Below are 16,839 nucleotides of genomic sequence, written 5' to 3' on the forward strand. Positions count from 1 at the left end.
TGTCCAGCGCCCTGTCGCTCCAGCCGCACTGGTCTGCCTGCAGTTCTGCAAACGTGCCGTGCACAAACATGCCGTGCACATTCCGCCTCCGGGCCTCTGCATCTCCATTGCTCTCTGCCTGGTGTGCCCTCACCCCAGACCTTTAGTCATTCAGATGTCAGCCTTTCAGAGAAACTCCTGACTACCCTGTACCAAGTAACCCCCTCTCTATCGAATCACCCTTTTTTATTTTCTTCAGAGGGCTTCTTGTGATCCGAAATGACTTATTAGTTTGTTGGCTTATCTGTCAGTTTCCTTCCCCCTTGAAGTCTAAGTGCCAAGGAGGGCAGTGATTTTGTTTTCTTCTTCCTGCGTCCTTGGCACCTAACAGTGTCTGGTTCATAGGAGGTCCTCAACTACACTGTTGGCATGTAAATGCCTCTTTTCTCTCCTTGATCTGATTGTAAACATTGACATTGCCCTGGACATCCCCCCTTTCTCTCATATTTTAGTGCCATGGCTTCAGTAAACTATGAGTAGCCTCCAGAGCTGTTCCTTCAAAGTGCATTCCCAGTCTGATAACTTCCGGCCACCCTGGTCCAAACCACCACTGTTTCTTTTTTTATTATCATTATTGAGGTATAGTTAATTTACAATGTTGTGTTAGTTTCAAGTGTACAGCAAAGTGACTAAGTCATGTATATTTTTCAGATTGTTTTCCGTTATAGGTTATTATGAGATACTGAGTAGAGTTCCCTGTGCTCTACAGCAGGTCCTTGTTGGTTACCTGTTTTACATACAGTAATGTGTATGTGTTAATCCCAACCTAATCTCCCTCCCCCACACCCCACTCCACTATCCCCTTTGGTAACCATAAGTTTGTTTTCTATGTCTGTGAGTCTATTTCTGTTCCGTAAATAAGTTTACTTTTATCGTTTTTTTTTAGATTCCACATATAAATGATATCATATGGTATCTGTCTTTCTCTGTCTGACTTCATTTAGTATGATAATCTCTAGGTCCATCCATCACCACTGCTTTTTGTCTGGACTGTTCAGTAGCCTAAATGGGTTCCTGGCATCCACTTCCCCTGCTACGGTCTCTTTGCTATCAAGTCCTGACAGTAGGATTTCTCACCCTTGACTCTATTGACATATGAGGCTGGATCATCCTTTGCTGGGTGGGGCAGGGTGTCCTGTGCACTGGGGACATTGGGCATCCCTGCCTTGACCCACTAGAGTCTGGTAGCAACCCCTTGTTTGTGACAAATCTCCAGAAATGGCCAGATGTCCCCTGGTTGAGAACCACTGCACCTGGAGAGATCCTCCTGAAGCATGAAGTACATAATGTTCCTCATCTGCTCAGAGCCCTCCAGAGCTTTCTGTATCACTTGCAGTAGCATCCAGAGCCCTGTGTCTGACGTCATCTTCCCCCGCTTCACTCTTCCAGCCACCATCGCCCACTTGCTGGTTCTTAAACCCACCAGGCACCCCGTTTGCACCTACAGTTCCCATGAGAATGTCCTTCTCCAGATGCTCATGCCCAGGGTTCACGGTTCCCCTCCAACCCTCAGCTCCATTGTCACCTCTGCAGAGAGGCTTTCCTGTATGTTCCATCTCAACTAGCCTGGGTCACTATGGGCCCCCTACCTTGTTCTCTTCCCTCGTACCACTTGGTACCTCCTGACATGTCGTCCTTGTTTTCCCCCTTCACACCTTCCAGGGTGTGAGAGATGTGGAAGCAGAGGCTTTGCTTTGCTTGGCACATAATAGGTGCTCAGTGCCTGACAGATAAAGGGGAGAGAAACCACACTCAGAGGGCTGACTTGCAAGTCCCCCAGGCTTTAGACTCTTCCCGGGAATGGCCTTTGCTTGGATGTTTGTGAAGGACTCAGCACAGTGCCTGGCACATATGTTTAGTGACTGTCACCTGCCATCATTATTACCTGCAAGTCTCAGCTCCATCCTCCCATTCCCAACCCTTGTCTTCCCTGCAAGACCAAATCAGTCTCCTTGTTAAACATCTCTCCTTGTGCCCTTCTTATGTAAGTTATAATTATTTGTGAACTATTTGAATGTCTGTTTCACTGTGCTTATCCAGATGTGTTAAGCTCTGCTGCTGTAAACAAGCAAGCCCTTCATCTTATTGGCTTCACACACCGAGGCCTCGCTCTCATGTGAAGACACTCAGCTGCGCTCCACGTGGTGGCTCAGGCTCCAGGCTGGCTCCACCTGCACAGTACTCGGCCTGTGAGGAGAGCTGAGGGTCCTGCCTCAACTACTAAGTGGGTCAGCCTGGAGCTGACAGCCTCACCTCACTGCCACTTAGAGCTTGTAGGCTGGACCCAATCACAGGGTCCCACCCACCCAGCTGCAGTGGGGCCAGGGCCTGGCAGGTGAGGGAGGCAGCACATGGAGACCTGGTGTCGGTACATGTTGTCAGCACAGCCACCTGCTAGGGACTGAGCTCCTGCGACTGGGGATCATGTCTGTCCTATTCCTGTATCCTGCCTGCCTAGTCAGAGCCAGACCCATAGTAGGTGCCAAAAAGTGATGTTTGCCTGAAGGAATGAGCCTTAAAGGTGAACTCATGCTTCAGGATGGGGCTTTGTACCCTGACTCTGCCATTTGCATACTTGCTTTGTGATCTTAGATGCACCCCAGTGTTTGTAGCCTTAGTTTTCTAATCTGTGAAATGCAGTGGATGGCACCCAGCCTACAGGGCTGTTAACGAGACTTAGGCGTGAAGGTGCACGTGCATGCTTAGTGCGGGGCAAGGACACGGTAGGTGCTCAGTGATCCACCACTGACACACCTTTGAAATGGTTCCTCGTATGTAGACACACAGCAATAATTAAGAATACCTTTGCCTGACACGTTATGGGTTATAATACTCAGTTATGACCTCAGATCCCGAGAGGGGGTTATATAAACTCAGAGGTGGAGACTGAGGCAGGGGGGAAACACCCTGCATCACCAGTCACATGGAACACAGATTCGACAATGAAATCTCAGCCCACCCCCACCCCACTTCCTAGCTGTTTGCTCTTAGGCAAGTCAGTTGTTCTCTATAAAGTGGGAGAAGTGATGCTTCCTGTTGCAAAGGGCCTGCCACCCAGTAAGGATCTCACATGGTGGCTCCTTCAACTTGGCCTAATGACACTCTGAGAAGAAGCAATGCTGTGGATGGGATCCCAATGTCCCGGATCCCCCAAGGAGGGTTGGGGGCCCCTGTGGGTGACTTCATGGGGGTGGAGGAGGGAGCCTTAACACACAAACAGAACAGAACAGCGCGGGGAAGGGGAGGGCAGGGGCTAGAGACAGTCAGCTCTGGTTCCAGCAGTGAGTGGCTCTGCCGCTTACTGATAGCCTGACCCTAACATGTTCCTTTTCTAAGCCTCAATTTCCTGTCTGTAAACGGGAGGGGTAGGGGCTATTGATAAAGAATGGAAAACATTTGACACCATAGTCTGCTCAACAGGTAGAACCCATTGTGCTTTATTATTATTATTCTTATTCGCATTGTTCTTTACCATTTAGAACCTGAGAACTCAAGGTGTGCCAGTGATGGCCTGGGTGGTGGGCCTCATGGGAAGAGTCACAGCAGGAATGGAGGAGGATGTCTGGATGGACCCACCCATCGAGGAGGAGGGTAGGTCTCGAAATATTCATGAATATTGGTCAGAAAGCAGCACATGTGGCTTTCAGGCTAGTGGGACTGAGAAACTGAGGTTTAATTTTAATTTAGAATAAATTTTAAAACCTGATACTCCATTCAGTTACTGCAAAAAAATTTTAAGTATGTTTGGAGCAACTTGGGTACGTGAATCTCCTTTTTCAACCGAAAAGTTTACAAAATTTAAAATATATTTCCAATAAAAATTTAGCATCTGGATTAAGATGCTGAAAGTATAAAATTCATACTCTCAAAGAATTAGTACCCCTCCAAAAAAGAATGTAAATATCTCATTAATATTATAACAAGTTAAAATGATAACATTTTCAATATATCGGGTTAAATAAATACATTATTAAAATTAAGGTCACCTATTTTTATTTTTAACCTGGATCCTGGAAAGTATTAAATTATGTATATGGTTTGCATATATTTCCTTGGACAGCACTTCCATAGAAGGTCCATCCCACTTTATTTTTGGCAACATTAATTATTAATGGTATTTTAAATTTTGAACAATTTCATAGCCAAAAAATAGTATCTCATTTGTTTTCAATTTTTCTTTCCTGAGGTGAGATGTTCTCTTGGGTTTATAAGCTTATAATTCTGGAAATTGTTTATGTTCATTTTGCTATTAGAGAATTTGTGTTTTTCATTGGATCGTGGGCGATTGTAAGTGTGGTATCTATTGCTTTCGAAGTTTGTTGTCTGCCGTTTATTTTTTGCTTATATAATTCAATGTAAAGGAGTTTAAAGTTTTTACGTGGTCAAATATTTCCTGTGTGTTCAAAAACCATATTGTTGGTTTTTTTTTTATGGTTTCATTTTTACTATTTGATTATTTCATCTGGGCCTTTTTAAAAGAATATGGTGTGAGATATTGAACTGATGAGAAATTCTGAAGGAAAAACAGCTATTTTAAAATATTTTTAATTACTCAGTATGTGCATACTTTATCTTGTTGTATTTGGGTTTTTTTTGGGGGGGTGTCATATTTTACGTCTTTATAGTTTTATCACCTTTCATAACACTTTTGCTTGTATTATCTCATGTAAGATTCAAAATAACCCAGGAAGGTAGATGGGGCATGCCGCGTTATCCCATTATATGCGTATAGAAGTCATAGACTTGCCCAAAGATTGCCAGTTTAGAAGTGATGGAGTTGGCACTTGAATACAGGAATTCTGATTTTTGTAACTGGATTTGTGCTGAGTCACTGGGGACCAGAAGAAATACTACTTTCTTAGGTCATTGGGTTGATTCTCCAGGAACTTAAGCAGAACATCTTACTCCTGAAATTTGTTTCCTCGAGTTAAGTAGACCCACCCTCACACACCTGAGCCTGGTCCCCCACTCACATCCATTGCGTATTTTCTTAGGATTCAAGCAGGTATTTCTCAAGATCCTTTTCAAGACTTTAAACATATTGACCACTTGTGAGGTATTCTCAGTCCTTTCAGAGAATTACATTCATCACAACCTGGATGTTTTAAAGTCATCTTGGACCACTAGGCATGATCCAGGGTCTCCCCTCCTTTCCCTCTGGTGTGATCTCTGTCATTGGTTTAGAGTGTGCCTTTCCAGACCTTTTCCTACGTGTTAATATCCATATCCTTAATATCTATTCTTGTTTGGTGTCAACAGTATGCATATATGATGTATGTATTGTTCTTCAACTTGCTTTGTTCACCATTTATATCTCAGAATGATATCAATATACTTAGACTTCTTTCTTTCTAACTGCTGTACAGTGTATTATTATGGTACAGATACGTCAGAGTCTGTCTAGTCATTCACTCAGTGCTGGGCATTTGGTTGGTCTTCTGATTTTGCTACTGCACACGATGTGATGGACACACTTGTTCAGGCTTTCTTGTTAACATGGGCAAATGCTTTTCCAGGGGGCGGTAGTTAAACCCACCTAGGATATGCACTTATTTCACTGCCAAAATATTCTCAAAGGGTTATAGCGATTTACCACCAGCAATGTATGGAAGTAATTATCATATTTAAGTTTTGGGCAATTTAATAGGTTATTTCATTGTTTAAATTTTTATTTCTCTGATTGCTAATGAGGTTGGATGCCTTTTCATATAATCATTTCATACGATCATCTTCTGCAAATTGGTCATTCATAACCACTACTCAAATTTTTCCTTTTGATTTATTTGAACCAGTGTAAAAGGGCTTTCTCCCCTCCAAATTTTATATATATATGTATATTCTCTAGGTAATAATTATTGTTACAGATGCTACAGATATCTTCAATGTTGCTTGCCTTTTCACTTTGTTTATATTTTGTTACACATAACCTTAACATTTTAGTGTGGTCAAATTTATCGGTTTTTTATGGCTTTTAAAACATCTTATCTCTACAGGCCTTTAAAACCCCAAAGTCAAATATTTGCTCATATTTTACTGTAATATTTTAATAGCTTTGGTTTTTACTAAATTTATATTCATGTGTTGTATGAGATAGGGATCCAGCTTATATTTTTTCTAAATGCCCAGCCAATTGTCTCAACACAGATTATTGAAGCGTCTGTCTTTCTCTGCTCATGCGAAATACCTCCTTTTAACATATTAAACCTTCATTTCTACTTGGGTTTGTATTCTCTTCATTGGTTTGTGTATCACAATAGCTTGTATCACATAGCTTTATAATGCATATATTTTTGATATCTGGTAGGAGAAGGTTCTCTTTGGTCTTTTCTCCCCCAAATTCTCTTGGCTGTTCTTTTGAATTTCAGAATAAGCTTGTCAAATTCTATGAAAAGTCTTACTGGGACTTTGGGACTGCATTAAAATTGTAAAATAATTTGGGAAGAATTGGCTAACATTTTTATGTGTCTTCTTATTCATGAACATGGTATATCACCCCACTTAGAATTCTATTTTTCAGTAAAGATGTAGCATTGTCTTGATAAAGATCTTACTTCTTAAAGTTTAAAGTTTTGTTATTATTCAATTTTTTAAAAATTTCCTATTGCATCTTCTACTTTGTTTTTTGTTTTTTAGATTTTAGCTTTCCATTTTTTTAATCTTCTATTTGTTTTTATGTTTGTCTAATATCTGACCAGTTTGCTCTCTTACTTATAAAGAGTTTGTCAATTTGTTCCCTTAGAATTTTCTAGGGAATATTTTCTATTATATCTTTTGTAAATAATTAGCTTTGTATCTCCCTTTCTATGTTAAAAGTTCTTATTCTTCTTATATAGACTACAACTTCCAGTACAATTTTGAAAAGTAGCAGAAAGATAGCAGGAATATTTGCATTGTTTCTAACTTTTACAAAATTATACTGGGATCCATTTTAAGGTTATTGATTCAGTTCCATTGATGGGAGGATTAATTCTTTCTTTTTTTTTTTTACATCTTTATTGGAGTATAATTACTTTACAATGGTGTGTTAGTTTTTGCTCTATAACAAAGTGAATCAGCTATACATATACATCTGTTCCCACATCCATTCCCTCTTGCGTCTCCCTCCCTCCCACCCTCCCTATCCCACCCCTCCAGGTGGTCACAAAGCACCGAGCTGATCTCCCTGTGCTATGCGGCTGCTTCCCACTAGCTATCCACTTCATGCTCGGTAGTATATATATGTCCATGCCTCTCCCCCTCTTTGTCACAGCTTACCCTTCCCCCTCCCCATATCCTCAAGTCCACTCTCTAGTAGGTCTGTGTCTTTATTCCTGTTTTACCCCTAGGTTCTTCATGACATTTTTTTTTCTTAAATTCCATATATATGTGTTAGCATACAGTATTTGTCTTTCTCTTTCTGACTTACTTCATTCTGTGTGACAGACTCTAGGTCTATCCACCTCATTACAAATAGCTCAATTTCATTTCTTTTTATGGCTGAGTAATATTCCATTGTATATATGTGCCACATCTTCTTTATCCATTCATCTGATGATGGGCACTTAGGTTGTTTCCATCTCTGGGCTATTGTAAATAGAGCTGCAATGAACATTTTGGTACATGACTCTTTTTGAATTATGGTTTTCTCAGGGTATATGCCCAGTAGTGGGATTGCTGGGTCATATGGTAGTTCTATTTGTAGTTTTTTAAGGAACCTCCATACTGTTCTCCATAGTGGCTGTACCAATTCACATTCCCACCAGCAGTGCAAGAGTGTTCCCTTTTCTCCACACCCTCTCCAGCATTTATTGTTTCTAGATTTTTTGATGATGGCCATTCTGACTGGTGTGAGATGATATCTCATTGTAGTTTTGATTTGCATTTCTCTAATGATTAATGATGTTGAGCATTCTTTCATGTGTTTGTTGGCAGTCTGTATATCTTCTTTGGAGAAATGCCTATTTAAGTCTTCTGCCCATTTTTGGATTGGGTTGTTTGTTGTTTTGCTATTGAGCTGCATGAGCTGCTTATAAATTTTGGAGATTAAGATGGGAGGATTAATTCTTAAACTAGTATGACACTGCTCTATTTATTGCAGCTTTATATTGTTTTAATATATGGATGGCTTAACCACCACCAATTATTATTCATTTTTTCTTTAATGTTGCCTTTTTATTCTTCTGCTGATGTCTTTTTCTCAGCTTTAAGAACCAACAACAGCTTGGTTGGACATTAAATTGCTGCATCATATCATGGTTTTTCCTCTCAAAATCCTTTAGATTTCTTTCTATTGTATTCTGATTTTATTTTTTCAGAAAAATGTCTGGCCTATTGTGGGTTAACCTTTGTTTTATCTTCCTGGATATTTTCAGAATTTATTTCCTCATAATAAAAACCTTAAGAATGTTCTTCAGGGCCAAGTAATTTCCTCAACTATGTCTTTGTTTATTCTTTCTGTTTTAATTTCTTGGGAAAACCAACAGTTTTAAAGGTCACTCTTCTTTTTTTCTCCTCCCTAATCATTATCTTCTCCTTTGCTTTCTGGCCTTTCTTCTGCTTTGTGGGGCAAATGAGTTGTCTGATGGGTCAGTTCTGCTCGTTACCTCCAATGCTGTTGAGTCATTGGTTCAACTTCTTCACCTCTTCTATAAAAAGGGACTCTTTGGGCATGGCTCTATTTAGACACAAATGATTTCTTAAGGTCTTTTTCATCGCTAAGAACTCTTACACTAAGACTGAGAATAACAATGGAGTCTTTTGCATATCTCTTCTGATTGAATGCTCTGATACACGTCATCTGATTTGATTGCCACAGTCATGCATTGGAGGGATCAGTGCCCCACATGTGCCGATGACGTGACCGAAGGCTGTTCTGTAGCTACTCACGTCACAACCCCTTGGTGAAGGCAGAGCCTGCATTTCTTAACTCCTGGTCCTCAAATTAGCTGATCATTGAATTGCCCAGGTACCTTTCTAAAAGTATTCTTGACAGGATGCTTATAGGAAGCGCATGCTAGAGCCTGTGAAAGGCAGGACCGCCCAGTGGTCAAGAGTATAGGTTCTAGACTCAGAGTGTATAGTTTAAATCTCAGATTGCCCACTGTGTACATAGTTCCTCGGTTACTCTAGCTGTGAAATGTCAAATGGATAGTAATAGTACCTAGCTGTGGGATAGTGGTGAGCATTAAGATAATCCATGTGTTATGGGTTGAGTTGTGTCTCTCCCCACCTCCACCCCCCATTCATATATGGAAGCCCTAACTGCCAATGTGACTGTATTTGGAGAGACTTCCCTGGTGGTCCAGTGGTTAGGACTCTGTGCTTCCACTGCAGGGGGCCCAGGTTCCATCCCTGGTCAGGCAACTAAGATCCCACAGGCTGCATGGCATGGCCAAAAAAAAAAAAAAGAAAAAAAAGAATGTATGGAGATGGGACATTTAAGGAGGCAATTAAGGTTAAATGAGGTCATAAGGGTGGAGCTCTCATCCAAGAAAAGAAGAAGAGACACCAAAACTGTGTGCATACAAAGGAAGGGCCACACGAGGACATGGGGAGAAGGAGGCTGTCTACAAGGCCAGAAGAGAGGCCTCAGAAGAAACCAACCCCGCAGACACCTTGACCTTGGACTTCCAGCCTCCAGAACTGTGAGAGAACAAATTTCTGTTGTTTAAGCCACGCTGCCTGAGGTACTTTGTTATGGTGGCCCCAGCAGACACCTCATAAATCACAATCCCTAGCACACTGAAAGCACTCAATACATTTTGGCTTTTTCTAGTTGGTATTATTATCATAGCTATCATCATTATTGTTCCATAATCTCTTAGGATGGAAATAGACAAATCACATTTAGACCCTTTACCTCTTTTTTTTTTTAACATCTTTATTGGAGTATAATTGTTTTACAATGGTGTGTTAGTTTCTGCTTTATAACAAAGTGAATCAGCTATACATATACATATATCCCTATATCTCCTCCCTCTTGTGTCTCCCTCCCACCCTCCCTACCCACCCCTCTAGGTGGTCACAAAGCACCGAGCTGATCTCCCTGTGCTACGCGGCTGCTTCCCACTAGCTATCTGTTTTACATTTGGTAGTGTGTATATGTCCATGCCACTCTCTCACTTCGTCCCAGCTTACCCTTCCCCCTCCCCGTGTTCTCAAGTCCATTCTCTACGTCTGTGTCTTTATTTCTGTCCTGTCCCTAGGTTCTTCAGAACCTTTTTTTTTTTTTTAGATTCCATATATATGTGTTAACATATGGTATTTGTTTTTCTCTTTCTGACTTACTTCACTCTATATGACAGACTCTAGGTCCATCCACTTCACTACAAATAACTCAATTTTGTTTCTTTTTATGGCTGAGTAATATTCCATTGTATATATGTGCCACATCTTCTTTATCCATTCATCTGTCGATGGACACTTATGTTGCTTCCATTAGACCCTTTACCTCTTTTGCCAGCTCTTTCCTTCCTCTTCATTGAGTATTTCCTGTTGAGTCATATCCACATAGATGTGTAAAGTTACTCTTGTTTTCTTAGATAACATAGACGTTGCTAAACTAACACCATGGTCATCTATAGTTTTTTGCCCTGAGGTAACAAAGTTGGCTGGCCGTGAAATATGAACTGTGTCCATGAGAAATCTGGGGCTCACATATCAAGAGATTATTAGTACATGCAGTTAAGCACTCATTACATTTCAGAATCGGGGTTCTTGCTGATTTCAGGTGACAGGCTGATGTTGCACAACATTGTCAAAAACTATCACGTGCACCCAAAAAGAAAAGCAAGTATGCACGACTGCGGCTTTCATCCTGAGGCACCATTTTTTAAAAAAATTTTGTTGAAGTATAGTTGATTTATAATACTGTGTTAACTTCTGTTGTACAGCAAAGTGACTCAGATATATATATATATATATGTAGATAGATATAGATATATAGATATATTCTTTTCCATTATGGTTTATGACAGGATACTGAATATAGTTCCCTGTGCTAAACAGTAGGACCTTCTTGTTTATCCATTCTATATATAATAGTTTGCATCTGCTAATCCCAAATTCCCAATCCTTCCTTCCCCTACACCCCTCCCTCTTGGTAACCAGAGATCTGTTTTCTATGTCTGTGAGTGTGTTTCTGTTTCGTAGATATGTTCATTTATGTCTTTTTTTTTTTTTGGCCATGCCTTGTGGTTTGTGGGACCTTAGGATTGAACCCAGGCCCCGACAGTGAAAGCACTAAGTCCTAACCATTGGACTGCCAGGGAATTCCCAATGTCGTATTTTAGAATCCACATATAAGTAATATCATATGGTATTTGTCTTTCTGACTTACTTTACTCAGTATGACAATCTCTGGGTCCATCCATGTTGCTGTAAATGGCATTATTTCATTATTTTTAATGGCTGAGTAATATTCCTCTGTGTGTGTGTGTGTGTGTATGTGCATACACACCATATCTTCCTTATCCATTCACCTGTTGATGGACATTTAAGTTGTTTCCATGTCTTAGCTATTGTGAATAGTGCTGCTGTGAACATAGGGGTGCATTTATCTTTTTGAATTATAGATTTGTCTGGGTATATGCCCAGGAGTGGGATTGCTGGATCATACGGCAACTATTTTTAGTTTCTTGAGGAACCTCCATACTGTTCTCCATAGTGGTTGCACCAATTTACATTCCCACCAACAGTGTGAGAGAGTTCCCTTTTCTCCACACCCTCTCCAGCATTTCTTATTTGTAGACTTTTTGATGATGGCCATTCTGACTGGTGTGAAGTGGTACCTCATTGTGGTTTTGATCTGCATTTCTCTAATAATTAGTGATGATGAGCATCTTTTCATGAAGGCACTGGTTTTTTTTTTTTTTTTTTGTCTCTTCTTGGATAGCTTACCCCAGACCCTGTGGCCGTTGGAAGGTTGCTTGTGAGCCAGTGGGGTGGTGCAGGGTGTGGAAAGGAAATGAGCAAGAATCCATCTCACAGTCCTTGACTTCAACAGCAGAAAAACCCAAGTGTTTTCTGGCTAACAAATGATGATCATCTCTTGGTCTGTGCAGTGGAGAAGGGGGAAATGCAGCAAACAGCTTCCTGAGTCTGTCACCTCCTGTTTCAACCAGAACGGCCCCCTTTATTAATTTTATACATATTTTGGTATGAAGCCCCAAAGTCAGCTGGGGAGTCTCCCAGCCCCTTAAGATCTAGGTAAGACTGATTTAAACCCCTATTCCATGGATTTGGGGAAATTCAAAATACCCTCCAAGGGACTTCCCTGGTGGTCCAGCAGTTAAGACTCTGCACTCCCAATGCAGGGGGCCTGGGTTCAAGCCCTGGTCAGGGAACTAGATCCTGCACGCTGCAACTAAGAGCCCGCACACTGCAACTAAAGCGCCTATGCACCACACCTAAAGACCCAGCACAGCCAAATACATAAATAAATACTAAAAAAAAAAAAAAAAAAAAAGTACCCTCCGAAATTTCCCCAAATCTCTAGAGGTTTCTTATGACCTCATTACGACCTTTTCTCTAATTTTATGCTTCCATCAAGTTCTTATCTGGGTTGAAGTGGTCAGCACACAGCCTGCTGGGCGTTCAAGGCACAGCAGACACAAAAGCACTGTGGTTCTTATTTTTTCGCATCATGTAGCTTTTGTGTCTGCTGTGCCCTGAATGCCCAGCCATGACCTTTCAGGGTCATCAGTGGCTATCATGAAGCCACTCCACATGTAGGGGGACTGAGGCCAGGACCGGATGAGAGCCAGCAGGGTATAGTGGGAAGAGAGGAGGCTTTTGTGTTGGAATCCTGACTCTACCCCTTGCTGGCTGTATGATCTTTGGCAACTTCCTTAACTTTTCCGAGCATCTTCATTTATCTGGAAAATGGAGCTAAACCCTTCTTCCTCAGAATGATTTTGAGGATTACAACAAATGCCTATAAGACACCAGACAGGCAGTAGACACCAAATTATGGGTAAATGTCATTATTCTCCTGTCTTCAGTGCAGATTTTGCTCATTTTATTACAGAAGGGAGGAAGAAAGAACACAAGCCTCATTATCTGAGATCTAATATCTGCCCCCATCCCCACAGCTGGCTTTTTAGTAAATTGCTTATAGTTGTGGGCCTGTGGGCCAAATCCAGCCAGTCCTCCCATTTTATATTATATTTATACTTTTATTTGAACATGGCCATGCCCAAGCATCCAAGTTGAGTAGTTGAAATGAAGGTTTAACATCCTGCAATGCCGAAAATACTAACTCGCCCTTTAAGGAAAATGTTTGCCAACCCCTGGCTTAGAGCAACAGATTCTTCCTGAGCTGAGATTTACACTGTTATCCGCTTGTGTAATCAGAGCTAGCAAAGGTTCATTCAATGGGCCAAGTCAGCCAGTAATTATCATTGCTATGGGCCCAGTGTTTGGAGAGGGGGTCACAGGATCAACACACCTGGCCCTGCTCTCAGGAAGCTTACGGTCCACTTTGTAGATAAAGTACATGCGAGCTGCAGACCAGAACTTCAGTCTTGTGCACTGACTAGCTTTGACATTTTAATCTGTCTGGGCCTCAGTTTGCCCATCTATCAAATGGTCATAATAATAGAACTCACCCCTTCCCTCCGTATGATTGTTGTAAAGACTAAATGAGTTATTTTTTTTTTAATTCTTAACTCACACCGTATTTAGGATAAAATAATCTCTTACCCTTTTCCCAACTTTGCCTGGAAAATGGTGTCCATCCTTGTTAGAATGACCCTGAATCTGCTTGTCCTGGAGCCAGCTTCCCACCCTTCCTTCCTCCTCTTCCCTGTACATAGCATCTTCTGTCGCCAACAGACTCATCATCCCACCACCCTACATTTACCTGGTTGTGGTTCCTGCCCAGGTGCCCTTCCATGGACCACCCCCCTGCCCCCCCCCCGCCTCACCATGTGGACAGACCCTACCCGGTTACCCTGCTCTGTTTGAGAAGGCCCAGAGCCACTTTCTAGGTGGGAAACTCTGTCTGTCTGCTAAGGGCACTGCCAAGGACATCTGGGTCCCTCTAGCTCAGACCTTGAGACCGCTGTACTTTTAACTAAATTGGGGTCACCAATTCCGTCTCCCCATCCTAGTCCCGCCCCTTCCCCCAAAGCACCAGAGCAGATGGTGGTCATTTTCTTTCACTCTCCTCTGCCCCCCTTCTAATTAACATGCCTCATCCTCCGCTGGAGCCTCTCTCAGCAGATGGTAAATGACAACCCATGTTCCGTGTCTAACGTTTCTCTGGGGACAGGGAAGGAGCTTGCGGTGGCTTCAAGGAGCACAGGGCAGCTTTTGGAGACTCAGGGTAGGATGTGGTGGAAAGAATGTGGAAGGGGCGTTCCAAGAACCTCAAATAAGACATCCACGTAGCTCCTCCACCCCTCCCCAGGTCCAGGCGAGCCGCCGCCATGAACACATGAATCTGGACCAGCACCTGGTCCGGGCCTTCGTCGCCGTCTGCTTGGATGCTGTAGTGGCCTTTCGTGTGGTCGGCCTGCCTCCAGTCCCACTTTCCCATCTACTGTACGCAGCCAGGGTGGGCTGTGTAAAAGGCAAATTTGATGAGGCCAAGCACAACCCAACTAAAATCCCCTGCAGCCTCCCCACTGCATTGGGAGTAAAGTCCATGACCCTGAATGTGGCCACCATCCACATCCACGTTCAGCGTCCGCTCCATCCTCCCGTGCAGAGAACCAACAGCTTGTAATTCCTCGGGCATCTCCTCCTAGCTCGCCTTTCCACAGAGATCTCTGTGAAAACCACAACCCTTTCCTTCTGTGGCTTGAACCTCAAGCTTTAGCTCAGACATTGCCTCCTCTAGAAACTCCCCTTGATTCTACCCCTTTCTTCTCCCCCAAGACTGGGTTTGGTGATCTTATGTTCCCATTAGCACCCAGCACCTACTATGTGCTGGGAAAGATGCTGGGTGTTTGGTGTCCCATTGCTGCTGTAACAAATTATTACTAAGTTAGTGGCTTAACAGCACAAAGTTATCATCTTACAGTTCTGTAGTTCAGGAGTCTGAAATGGGTCTTACTGGGCTAAAAATCAAGGTGTCAGCAAGGCCACATTCCTTCTGGCTCTCTGAGAGAATGCGTTTCCTTGCCCTTTCCTGCTTCTAGAGGCCACCTGCACTCCTTGGCTTGTGGCCCCTCCCGCCTCCTTCAATGCCAGTGACAGCAGGTAGAATCCTCCTCACATCACATCTCTCTGCCCTTTTCTGTCTCTCTCTTCCATTCTGAAGGACCCCGTGATGATGCTGGGCCCACCCGGATAATCTCCCATCTCAGATCAACTGACAAGCATCCTTCTTTCCATCTGCACCTTTAACTCGCCCTTGCCACGTAACAGATCATGCTCGTATGTTCCAGGGATTGGGACATGGACGTCTCTGGGGCCATTTTTCTGCCTGCCACAACTTATTAGACTTTAATTTTTGCCAGCCTGGCATGTATAAAATGATGGATCATTATGGTTTTAATTTGGATTCACTTGATGCATATTTTGGGCTTGGAGGCATCAACACCGTTTTCTTAAGTGTCTTTAAAATTGATATTTAGGGGTGCCTTCCTGGTCTGGACCCCAAGTGAGATGGACACATGGGAAGACCACTGAATTTGGAGTTTAACCCTGAGCCTAAACTTGGCTGTGACTCTATCAGCTGTGTGATTGTGGAGACACCTTTACTCTCTGGGTCTCACTTCTCATCTTACAGAGTGGTTCTTAAATTCATTAAAAAACAAACCAATGACTTTTACTTAAACCAGGGAAGATGAACAGAATCAAGTTGGGATCTGTTGGGTGAGAATGAGAGCAGAAGAAGACAGAGGTTCCCTGAGCAAAGGAATCCAGGATCTGGGAACCCAATAAAACACCAGCCAGGGCTTCCCTGGTGGCGCAGTGGTTGAGAGTCCGCCTGCTGATGCAGGGGACACGGGTTCGTGCCCCGGTCCAGGAAGATCCCACATGCCGCGGAGCGGCTGGGCCCATGAGCCATGGCCGCTGAGCCTGCGCGTGCAGAGCCTGTGCTCTGCAACGGGAGAGGCCACAGAAGTGAGAGGTCCGTGTACTGCAAAAAACAAACAAACAAACACTAGCCAGCCTGTCTCTGTAGGCTTGGCTTTGCCTTGATTCTTATCATTGTGAAGGGATAAAGTTTTGTGGTATCAGGAGACTGACCAGTAACACTCATAATTATCCACACAGCAGCCAGCCCTTTGCCATCAGCCAAAGGTGGATTCTTCACTGTCTAAGCAGGGTTCTTGTTTGAGGTGTGGTTACAAAGAGGTTCACTTACCGTAGGTAAGCTGTGTGGGTAAGAGACAGTAACCGTTTGGGGCTCTGATCCCTTTTTCTACCTACCCTTGGATGGAAATATCCAAGACCTCCGTTAAGGGCTGCTGGGTGTAACTGGGCAGGTCGTACATAATCCCAGGATGTCCCGTGGGGCAAATGGGAGGTGAAACCCAACCCATTACCCACTTGCCAAGTGTGTGCATTAGAGCGTGGGGCTACATCTGCCCAGGGGGAGACACATGTCTTTTTCATTTGCACAAGTGCATGTTACAGGCAACCAGAGCTCTCTTAATGTATTTGGGGTAGTGAGGGGCAAGTTTTCCCCAAATGTCCAACAGATACCTGGAAAGCAAGCAGGGACCCTAAAGCACTTTTCTTACTTTTTGGCCACATGTAGTAATGGACACACAGTTATTGGTGTGCTTAAAAATAAAGGACTCCATTTATAACTCAGCTGTTTCCCAAGGTAAATGGTAAATTTACAAATTGACATCATGGGACTTT

The sequence above is a fragment of the Mesoplodon bidens genome (assembly GCF_964165515.1).
Source record: "Mesoplodon bidens genome assembly, chromosome: 15".
Taxonomy (NCBI): domain Eukaryota; kingdom Metazoa; phylum Chordata; class Mammalia; order Artiodactyla; family Ziphiidae; genus Mesoplodon; species Mesoplodon bidens.